Source organism: Artemia franciscana, chromosome 5 (assembly GCF_032884065.1).
Source record: "Artemia franciscana chromosome 5, ASM3288406v1, whole genome shotgun sequence".
Taxonomy (NCBI): domain Eukaryota; kingdom Metazoa; phylum Arthropoda; class Branchiopoda; order Anostraca; family Artemiidae; genus Artemia; species Artemia franciscana.
The window spans coordinates 38,470,084-38,482,725 of NC_088867.1; positions in this window are offsets into that span (position 1 = coordinate 38,470,084).

Below are 12,642 nucleotides of genomic sequence, written 5' to 3' on the forward strand. Positions count from 1 at the left end.
TTTACCATGGGGAAGAGAACTTCCATGAAAGGGGCACTGGATTTTTCAGCGTTTTTTAACAAAAAAAAATTATAAAAGACAAGTTTCTCACAACTTTACTTTTTAAAACAATAAACAACCTTAGCGTAAAGAGCGGAGCATTGAGCAGGGGACAGCCACTTTCATATACGGAATAATTTATGTGCGTTTTAAGTTTTAATATCACTCCAGTCTCTTTTGATCGTTTTAATGTTTTGGTACAATCGGAAAAAATTTAAAAAACGAAAAATCCTTTAATCTAACTATTGATAAACTAAGTTAAGAATAAAATAAATTAAAATTAAATTGATGCATTACATTAATTGCTAAATATCCATTAAATGTTCAAATGTAAAATAAAACAAATAATATTAAATTAGCCTTACTTAATATTATTAGTTAGCATACATTGAATTGGCACCAACCATTAACTAATGAGAATATTGGGCTGAAGCTATTATGCTTAGTAAGTGTGTAGTAAGATTTTAATTTTAACTTTTTTGAGAAGGGGGGGGGGAGATAATATAATACAAAAATTGAGACGATATGATCTATACCAAGTATATACCAAGGCAGGAAAGGAACAAATAAATGAGAAAAAAAACAGGTATGAAAAACAAAAAATATATAAATAAACAAGAGCCAAAGAGAAAGAAAAAGGGTAGGACGGAGGCAGAATTTACTTGTGTGTTTCGTTTGCTGGGTTAGATGAGTATATAGAAGATCTACGCAATTATAGTTCATTAGTCAATTAGGTCATGCTTTTAAAATGTATTTAGTGTTAGCTAATGAGCCAACCTTTATCATATATATCCAACTCGTAGTTCGAGTGTTCTCAGAGAAAGCTTAGGCTAACTTTCAAAAGATACCCAAAGAAAAAAAATAATAATCTCACATGTGGGTAATATATGGCATTCATCCTCTAGTCAAACAGTTCGTGGTAACGAACTGTAGTAAGGAGCGACTCGGCTCAATAGTAAACGAAACTCTAAAAAACGGAATTTCGATTCTAAAAGATATATCAAAAGAATTGGACTTTTATCCTGATTTTAAATATATAACTTTCATCAAATTTAGTCTTTGTCATCAAAAGTTACGAGCCTGAGAAAATTTGCCTTGTTTTGGAAAACAGGGGGGTAACACCCCCTAAAAGTCATAGAGTCATAGGAAATCACACCATCGCATTCAGGGTATCAGAGAATCCTATAGAAAAAATTTCAGGGTCCAATCTAAAATAATGTGGAATTTCGTATTTTTTGCCAGAAGACAAATCACGGGTGCGTGTTTATTTGTTGTTTTTTTTCCCCCAGGGGTCATTGTATCGACCTAGTGGTCCTAGAATGTTGCAAGAGGGCTAATTCTAACGGAAATGAATAGCTCTAGTGCCCTTTTTAAGTGACCAAAAAAAATTGGAGGGCATCTAGGCCCCCTCCCACGCTCATTTTTTCCCAAAGTCAACAGATCAAAATTTTGAGATAGCCATTTTGTTCCGCATATTCGAGAACCATAATAACTATGTCTTTGGGGATGACTTACCCCCCGCAGTCCCTGGGGGAGGGGCTGCAAGTTACAAACTTTGACGAATGTTTTCATACAGTATTGGTTACTGGGAAGTGTACCGACGTTATAAGGGGGATTTTTTTGGTTTGGGTGTGGGGTTCAGGGGAGAGGGCTATATGGGAGAATCTTTTCTTGGAGGAATATTTCATGAGGGAAGAGAAATTCAATGAAAAGGGCGCAGGATTTTCTAGCATTACAATTAAAAACAAAAACAAAAAAACAATGAAAATATAAACATGAAAAAGTTTTTTCAATTGAAAGTAAGGAGAAATATTAAAACTTAAAACGAACAGAGATTGTTACGCCTATGAGGGGTTCTAAAAATACTTTAGCATAAAGAGCGAGGTATTTAGGAGGATTCCGTGGTTTAGGGGGATTCTTATGAAATTTTACAGTCCAATATAGGAAAGGGAACTTTTTATCATTGTCATTTATTTTAATATTAAAATTTTTAAAAAGTATTTCTTCAGTCTTTTCAATTAAATTCTCATCCTCTATATTTACCTTTTCGTAAACATTAGTTGTGCATAACTCCCTTTTTAAGATATCACAATACAGCTTCTGACAAATTATGGCAAAATTATTATTAGCTTTATCCACTGGCACAATTACAAAGTCATTCTGTAGATTAGCAATTGCTTGTTTAATCTTCGCATTATAAAATAATGATTTAGTGTTACTATTTTTTAAGTTAGAATATATTTTATTTCTTATTCTACTAATAATTAAATTCTTCCAACTTTGAAAACTCTCTTTATTTTTATTCTCTTTCTTACACCACTCATCAAAATCATTTTCCAAGCCATCAAGAACACTCGATGGTTTCAGATGATGAGAAAGACGGAAATTAGCCCCTTTATTCATTATAATTTGAAGATCATCTTGCTTTATTATTGACAAGTCCCCTGTTATAACATGTTTGTAAGTAGGATTTACAAATGGGCCAAGTTGGTTACAATTACAAACCGGTTTCCAATTTATATCACTATCTAATCTCTTTAGTATTAAATTATAATTAAAAATAATTTGCCCAATAGTTTTTGAAAATTTATAAGTTAAAACTGGACTATCATTATAATTCAAATTACTAGGAAGGGCCTGTTTCACATGCCACTGATTTAAAATTTCTGGTAAATTAATATCTTCAATCTGCTTACTAGTAAAATTAATAGGTAAATATAATCTGTTATCCTTATTACTAATCTTATCGAACTTTTTCTTTTTTGAAATAAATTTCGTTTTAGTTAGAATGCAAATTGTATCACATATTACTTTAAAATTATATTCAAGAGCTTAACAATCCAGAAAAGTTTGATTAAATTCCTCTTGGATAAATTATTTAGACATTTATTACAGAAATCCTATCCCTAGATTCAAGTAGCTGGCATAGATCTATAGAAAGCATATGTATATCTAATTCATTTTTTCTATTATTTTTCCTATGTCCTCTCGATTGTTTTTTACGTTTAGTAGGACAAGTAAAAGAAGGATAGGGGCCACAAGTTACAAACTTTGACCATTGTCAAAGTATACCATTACTAATTACAAAATTTGTCCACATATAAGGGGGTTGTTCCCTCCTCAGCCCCTCACACTTTATGCAATATTTAGAATTTTTGTCCCAACTGTTTGAGAACGACTGCTGAAACACAAAGTTTGATGAATTGGCACAAGAAGGTTTTAAAAGGACAAAAAAAAAAAAAAAATTCAAAGTAATTCTCGAAAACAGTAAGCGAAGTACAAAGAACTTGACTCGATTGGAGTTTGACCCTTCACTATATGATGTTTTATTTCAATTCCTGACTAAGACAGTGGATACTTATGCACCTGTTGGTTGAAGTTTCTTAAAGGAACGCACCCACGAATTATAACTCGGATAGGGCTTTAACTGGGATTTTATTTCGGAATGAGCATATATGAAGTCACAAAGACAAGCCTTTGGTGGTACAGCTTCAGATAGCCTTCATACGTATTAATTTGTACTTTTCCTTGCTATGATTATTCTCTGAAGTTAAGTTATGTATACAGACACTTCCCTTGGTTGAATCCTCCCCCATGAAAAGGGATTATATTTAACTCAAAATCGAATTACTGATACCCCTCCCGCACTCAAAAGTGTCACAAAAGATCTCATAAGTGTATAACTTGGTATCTAGACCGCCCTTAAATCCCCTCGCCGCTCCTTATAAGGCCAAAAATGGATAGTGTGAAATTCAGCAAGATGTGGGGGAAAAGGCGGAAGGGAATAGTAGTGAGAAATTACTAATGGACAAAAGTGTCAGGATAATTTTTTCCAAAAGGGTCCGTCTGGAATTATTTACATGATGAGCTGACCTGGAAAAAGTTTGCTTTTTGCTGGTTCTGGCTTTTTTAAAGCCAGGTAACTGGTTTGCTGGTAACAGGCTTTTTTAAATGAAAGTAGGGAGCGACATTAAAACTTAAAACGAACAGAAATTACGCCGTATATGAAAGGGGCTTTTTCTTCTTTAACGCCTCGCTCTTTTCGCTAAAGTTCGACTCTTTCTCTTAACTCTACTTTTTAAAACAGTAAAAAACTTTAGCGTAAAGAGCGGGGCGTTGAGGAGGAAAAGCCCCTTTCATATACGGAGTAATTTCTGTTCGTTTTAAATTTTAATGTCGCTCCCTACTTTCATTTAAAAAAGCTTGTTTTTTGTTTAATTTCTGGACGTTTTTGAATTAATACATTTTGATCTTGGCTCTCCGAACATAAACAATTACAACGGAATTTGCATATTAATTTTTTTTTTGGCTAAATGGCTTTCTCATAGTTTTAATCTGAAGATTTTGGGAAAAAAGGAGCGAGGGAGGAGGTCTAGTTGCCGTCCATTTTTTTGATTACTTAAAAAGGTAACTATAACTTTTAATTTTTTACAAACGTTTTCATAAGTAAAAAATATTCGAAACTTACGAATTAAATTACGTAGCAAACTTCTATATTCGTATGTTTTTATTGCGTACTAGCTGTTAGAATGGCGCTTCGCGCCAACCCAACACCTAGTTGGTGGGGCGCCCCCCCCCCCCAAGCCCCCCGCGCACGTAAGTCGTTACGCGCCATATTAGTTACGCGCCATTGTAGTTGTGTCCCTGTGTCCCACCTGTGAATAGAGATATATATATATATATATATATATATATATATATATATATATATATATATATATATATATATATATATATATATATATATATATATATATATATATATATATATATATATATATATATATATATATATATATATATATATGTTTTTAACTACGTAAAACATGCGAATATACAACATTCTTTGCTGTCCCATTGTCTGTTCATATAAATAGATTGTCATGTTTACTGACTCTTGAACATGCAACATATAATTGTCCATGGGAAAAACAATCCGTATTCAGATCTATACCTCATTATTCTAATGATGTGTCCCTGTGTCCCGGTCGTCATTTATATTCCCTGTCTCCCAGTCGTCATTTGTGTCCCGGTATCCCAGTTTGTAATTTCTCTTTGAGTGTTCCGGTCGTCATTTATATTCCCTGTGTCCCGGTGTCCCGGTCGTCATTTGTGTCCCGGTCTGTAATTTCTATTCGAACAATCCCTATGTCCCGGTCGTCATTTATATATACTGCCTGTGCCCCCGGCGTCCCCGTTGTAGTTATGTCCCTATGTCCCGGTCGTCATTTATATTCCCAGTGTCCCGGTCGTGATCTGTGTCCGGGTGTCCCAGTCTGTAATTTCTCTTTGAGGTTCCCGGTCGTCATTTATATCTCCTGTGTCCCGGTCGTCATTTGTGTCCCGGTATGTAATCTCATCAGTTGACAAACATGACGTCAGTCGACAAACAACTTCATGACACATACAGCTCAATCCTTATAATGACGTCAGTCGACAAACATGACGTCAGTCGACACACAAACATGATGTCACTTGACACACACACACACACACACACACAGACAACTTATTTTTATATATATAGATAGATATGAGGGGGCTCACCCCTCGTCGATGCATCGCTCTTTACATGAAAGCTTAAATTTTGTCCCAATTCCTTAAGAATGACCCCAGAATCACAAAGGCAGTAAAATAAATAGTTGAAATTACTAAAAATACTTTAGCTTAAAGAGCAAGGTATTACAAGGAGGTAGACCCCTCATATGTGTAATCATTTCTGTAAGTTTTAATGCTGCTCCTCACTTTCAGTATAAAAAAACTTTTCATATCTATTTTTCCATTCTTTTTTTAGATAATGCTAGAAAATCCTGCACCCCTTCATTGAAAGTCTTTTTCTCCATGAGAAATTTATCCATGGAAAGATCCTCCCACGTAACCCCCCCCCTCAACTGCCCCCCCAACCAAAAAAATTCCCCTGAAGACGTCTATACACTTTCCAGTAACCATTGCTATACGTAAACACAGGTCAAAGTTTGTAACTTGCAGTCCCTACCGTGGGGACTGGGGGGGGAGTAAGTCGTCTCCAAGGACATAGTTATTATGTTTTTCATCTATGGTGAATAAAATGGCTATTTCTGAATTTTGATTCGGTGACTTTAGGGAGAAAAGGAGCGTGGAGGGGGCCTATATACCCTCCAATTTTTTGGTAACTTAGAAAGGGCACTAGAACTTTTAATTTCCGTTAGAATGAGCCCTTTTGCAACATTCTAGGACCACTGAGTCGATACGATCACCCCTGGGAAAAAAAAAAAACAAACAAAAAAAAACAAACAAATAAACGCGCATCCGTGATTTGTCTTCTGGCAAAAAATGAGAAATTCCACATTTTTGTAGATAGGAGCTTGCAACTTCTAAAAAACGGTTCTCTAATACGCTGAATCTAATAGTTTGATTTTTGCTAAGATTGTATGACTTTTAGGGGGTGTCTCATTCTATTTTCTAAAATGAGGCTTTTTATAACCAGTAACTTTTGAAGGGACAGACTAACATTGATTAAAATTACATATTTAAAATCAGCATTAAAATGCAAATCTTTTGATGTAACTATCGGTATCAAAATTTCATTTTCTAGAGTTTCGGTTACTATTGAGCCGCGTCACTCCTTACTACGGTTCGTTACCACGAACTGTTTGAAACAACTTTAAACTGAATGAATGAATATATTTCATAACCGATCAAACAGTTCGTGGTAACGAACTGTAGTAAGGAGCAACCCGGCTCAATAGTAAACGAAACTCTAAAAAACGGAATTTTGATGCTAAAAGATACATCAAAAGAATTAAATTTTCACGCTGATTCTAAATATATAAGTTTCAATTAATTTAGTTTTTGTTATTAAAAGTTACGAGCCTTAGAAAATTTGCCTCATTTTGGAAAATAGGGGGAAACATCCCCTAAAAGTCATAGAATCTTTACGAAAATCACACCATCGCATTCGGCGTATCAGAGAATCCTATACCAAAAATTTCAAGCTCCTATCTATAAAAATGTGGAATTTCGTATTTTTTTTCCAGAAGACAAATCACGGGTGCGTTTTTTTTTTTTTTTTTTTTTTTTTTTTTTTTTTTTTTTTTTTTTTTTTTTTTTTTTTCCAGGGGTCATCGTATCAACCAAGTGGTCCTAGAGTGTCGCAAGAGGGCTCATTATTACGAAAATGAAAAGTTCTAGTGCCCTTTTTAAGTGATCAAAAAAATTGGAGGGCACCTAGGCCCCCTCCCACGCTATTTTTTTCCAAAAGTCAACGGATTAAAATTTTGAGATAGCCATTTTGTTTCGCATAATCGAAAAACATAATAACTATGTCTTTGGGAATGACTTACTCCCCCACTATCCCTGGGGGAGGGGCTGCAAGTTACAAACTTTGACCAGTGTTTACATATAATAATGGTTATTGGGAAGTGTACAGACGTTTTCAGGGGGATTTTTTTGGTTTGGGGGGTGGGTTTGATGGGAGGGGGCTATGTGGGAGGACTTTTCCTTGGAGGAATATGTCATGGGGGAAGAAAAATTTAATGAAAAGGGCGCAGGATTTTCTAGCATTACTATAAAAAAAACAATGAAAAAATAAACATGAAAACGTTTTTTCAATTGAAAGTAAGGAATAGCATTTAAATTTAAAACGAACAGAGATTATTACGCATATGAGGGGTTCTAAAAATACTTTAGCATAAAGAGCGAGGTATTTAGGAGGAAATAAATACCTCACTCTTTATGCTAAAGTATTTTTAGTAATTTCAGCTATTTATTCTACGGCCTTTTTGATTCAGGGGTCATTCTTAAGGAATTGGGACAAAACTTACGATTTAGTGTAAAGAGCGAGGTATTAACGAGGGTAAAAACCCCCTCGTACACATAATAAAATTATAAGAATATAAAAGTTTGTTACGTAAGTTAATTCTTAAGTTACTCACATTTTTTACTAATAAAAACGTTCGTTAAAAATTAAAAGTTCTAGTAGCCTTTTTAGTAACCGAAAAATTTGAGGGCAGCTAGGCCTCCTTCCCCACCCCTTATTTCTTAAAATCGTCTGATCAAAACTAAGAGAAAGCCATTTAGCCAAAAAAAAATTAATATACAAATTTCATTTCAATAATTTATGTGCGGAGAGCCAAAATCAAACATGCATTAATTCAAAAACGTTCAGAAATTAAATAAAAAAAAACTAGTTTTTTTTAACTGAAAGTAAGGAGCGTTCTTAAAGAATTAGCGTTCTTAAGAATCGTTCTTAAAGAATTAGGACAAAAGTCAAAACTTCAGCGTAAAGAGCAAGGTGTAATGGAAGTGGAGACTCCTTTCATATACGTAATAATTTCTGTTCGTTTTGCTTCCTAATGTTCCTTTGCAACAGATTATGTTTCTTCCCACTTTCAATTAAAAAACTTGTTTTTAAAATTTAGTTTCGGATCATTTTTAGATATTAGCCTACCGGGAAATCCGGCTCTCTCTCTCTATGCAAAATACCGGTACTTGAGTATTATACGCCACTCAAGTTTACGATGCGTAAAACTCGGTAACAAAACGGTTTTTTCGTTAGTTTCTTCATTGCTTTAGAAACAAATTTGGGCTATATATGTGCATATTAGGGGGAGGGGTAAAGTATAGCGGTTATGCATACATAATATGTTATGTACAATTATATTGCTAATTATGAAGTAAGAATTATTTTCTGACTTTAAACTTTCCAAATGCTTTAACCCCCCCCCCCCTATGTTAAAATATATAGTCCAAATTATATATTTCCCATCTATTCTGTCACTTGTCTTTGTCTTGTCTAGCGCTAGGCTGAATGAAACTAACAAAAACCAGTCTAAAGTTTTACACAGTGAGTGGCGTGTAATACACAAGTACCAAAACTCCTTCTTCCTATGGAAAAAAAAATTCAATTTGGAAAATTCTCAAATTTGGAAAGCTTTATTTTCCACGGGGGTATTTACCGGAGGGCATTTTCTGCAGGAGGAGTATTTTCCGTGGGGGCGTTTTCCACGGGGGGGGGGTATTTTCAGGGAGATATTTTCCAAGGGAGGTATTTTCCTCGGAAGGAGGGGGGCGCATTATCTGGGATATTTTCTGAGGGGTAATATTTTCTGAGTGGGGTATTTTTCGGGAGGGGGTATTTTTCTGGGGGTATATTCTGAGGGGTTTACTCAGGGAATTTCTCGGTGTAGGGTGGTAAATGCCAGGGGAGGGGTGAACGCCAAGATTCGTCTAAAATGTGGAATACCAAGGCTATTTTCGGTTAGTGGTGTCAATTAACGAAAATATAGGTTGAGGATCCAAAATTTATTTTCCAGAAGCTAAGGGGGGTGGTGTGTTTTTTTATTTTCTGTGAAAATAGGCAAAAAAAAATTTTTTCAGCGGGGATAGCAAAAACAGGTATTTTTCAAAACCTAGGCAGCGTTGGGGGCAATTAAATCAAGAGGGTGTAAAATATTCCCTACAACCCACTCCCTAATTTCCAAATTGTATTTTCGGCTCTGACAAAAATCAATAAAATAGTATAATTAGCAAGATATTACCAGTAAATACTACATGAGGGATAATTGTTTGCCAGTTTTGGTGCTCAAGAAAGCCATAAAGTAATATACATAGGTACCTCCATATTTTTATGTTCTATCGATACTGCTGCTCCCTGAATTCATTACGCTAATAAGCAAAAGTTAGCAATATTAATGGAAGGAAACTGGAGACTGATGACCTACAATACCCTCTCCCCTTCCTAAAAGACCAAAATGTGCTAAGTCATGAGGATTAAACACTTTCTTTTGCTTAAATAATGCAAATTTTCTCTAAATTTTAAGCTCTTTGCAAATAGGAAAGGATTCGTACGGAAAGCCCACTTATCTGGTCTTTTGTTACGGTAGTCATGATGAATTTAGACTAATAGAAGCGAATCTTCAAGAATATAACCCTAAAACGATAGATTCATCCACACATGCTGTCAAAAAAGCAATTGTGGAACTTCATAATACCCCCGAAGTTTATAAAACTCTTTCTAAGACTTTTTTAGCCCTGAAAGCAAGTGATAAATTGGGGTCTAACTCAGTTTCTTCAAGTATTGCCCCAATTTATGACAAATTAGTTGCAACTGAAGCCCAGCTAGAGAAGACAAGAAGTCATCTGCTGGATAATATAACAAAGAAAGTGACTGAAAAGTTTAAAGACCCAAGGTCAAACAGTTCGTGGTAACGAACTGTAGTAAGGAGCGACCCGGCTCAATAGTAACCAAAACTCTAAAAAATGGAATTTTGATACCAATAGCTACATCAAAGAATCGCATTTTAATGCTGGTTTTAAATATATAAGTTTCATCAAGTTTAGTCTTACCCATCAAAAGTTACGAGCCTGAGAAAATTTGCGTTATTTTAGAAAATAGGGGGAAACGCCCCTTAAAAGTCATAGAATCTTAACGAAAATCACACCATCAGATTCAGCGTATCAGAGAACCCTACTGTAAAAGTTTCGAGCTCCTATCTGCAAAAATGTGGAATTTTGCATTTTTTGCCAGAAGGCAGATCACGGATGCGTGTTTATTTGTTTTTATTTTTTTTTTTTTCCCAGGGGTGATCGTATCGACCCAGTTGTCCTAGAATGTTGCACGAGGGCTCATTCTAACGGAAATGAAAAGTTCTAGTGCCCTTTTTAAGTGACCAAAAAATCGGAGGGCACCTAGGCCCCCTCCCACGCTAATTATTTTCCCAAAGTCAACGGATCTAAATTCTGAGATAGCCATTTTATTCAACGTAGTCAAAAAATCTTATAACTATGTCTTTGGGGACGACTTACTCCCTCACAGTCCCCGTGGGAGGGGCAACAAGTTACAAACTTTGACCTGTGCTTACATACAGTAATGGTTATTGGGAAGTATACAGGCGTTTTCAGGAAGATTTTTTGGTTTGGGGGAGGGGTTGAGAAGAGGGGGATATACTGGGGGAACTTTCCTTCGAGAATTTGTAATGAGAGAAGAAAATTTCCATGAAGGGAGAGCAGGATTTACTAGCATTATTAAAAAAAAAACAATTAAAAAATAAAAGTGAAAAAGCTTTTTCAGCTGGAAGTAAGGAACAGCAATAAAACTTAAAACAAACAGAAATTATTACCCATATGAGGGGCTCACCTCCTTCTAATACCTCGCTCTTTACGCTAAAGTATTTTCAGTAATTTCAACTACTTATTCTACGGCTTTTGTGATTCAGGGGGTCATTCTTAATGAATTGGGATAAAATTTAAGCTTTAGTGTAAAGAGTGAGGTACTGACGATGGGGCGAATCCCCTCATATATGTAATAAAAACATGAGAATACAAAAGTTCTTTACGTAAGCTAATTTATAAGTTACGTAAATCTTTTACCAATAAAAAGATTCGTAAAAAATTAAAAGTTCTAGTTGCCTTTTTAATTAACCAAAAAATCGAGGGGCAACTAGGCTTCGTCCCCCGCTCTTTTTTTCTCAAAATCATTCGATCAAAATTATGAGAAAGCCATTGAGCCAAAAAAAAATATGCAAATTTCGTTTTGATTATTCCTCTGCGGAGAGCCAAAATCAAAACATGCATTGATTCAAAAACGTTCAGAAATTAGATAAAAAAAACAAGTTTTTTAACTGAAAGTAAGGAGCGACATTAAAACTTAAAACGCACAGAAATACTTCGTATATGAAAGAGGCTGCTTCCTCATCAACGCCCCGCTCCTTACGCTAAAGTTTTTACTGTTTTATAAAGAAGAATTGAGAGAAAGAGTCAAACTTTAGCGTAAAGAGCGGGGCGTTGATGAGGAAGCAGCCTCTTTCATATACGAAGTAATTTCTGTGCGTTTTAAGTTTTAATGTCGCTCCTTACTTTCAGTTAAAAAAACTTGTTTTTTTTATTTAATCACTGAAAGAGGCTACTGAACTGATAGTCAGCCAGGTTTTTGACTCAGTAACACTCAAGTTTAATCGAAAGTTTGTAAAAATTAGAGGATTAGTAGAATAGAAGAAAAGCTTGATGATTATGATCAAGAATCCTTACTCGATAGTCTTGTTTTTCATGGGGTAAAGCAGTTACCTGGTGTAGACGCTCGTACGACAATATCTCGCATTATAAATAGCAAAATGTCTGTGACAGACGTCTCCTCTTCTGATTTGATTAATGTATACCGTCTCCGATTGAATAATCCGACTACACAGCATGAAGAAAGGTCAAGGAGGCACACTCGTGCCTATATAAAGAGGCGAACCACGACAATGTTAAGCGATCTTCGGTTCCAGTGGTTGCAGAGGGATGGGAAGGGATGCATTTTGTAGCCCGAGCTCCAACTAAGAAACCTGCCAAATTTCACCCCCCTCCGACTTTTCCTTCATGGGGAAAATCTGGCCGAAAGTTTCGACCCACCAACCCCAGCCCCCCTTTAACGTTGTCTGATCGGGCTGAAATTCACAAGTTAAGGTCCCCTAGGGCCCAGGAGCATATCCGCGGAACTCCTTCCCTGTTTTCCAGAAACCACGCATAGCCACTTAATTTTCATATTCTTTTTTTTTCTCGACGCCTACAGGTCACAGCCGACATCGGATCTGGGTGTACGAAGACTCATTCGACGCGGAATTCTCTGAGTAAGTGCCCTTGAAA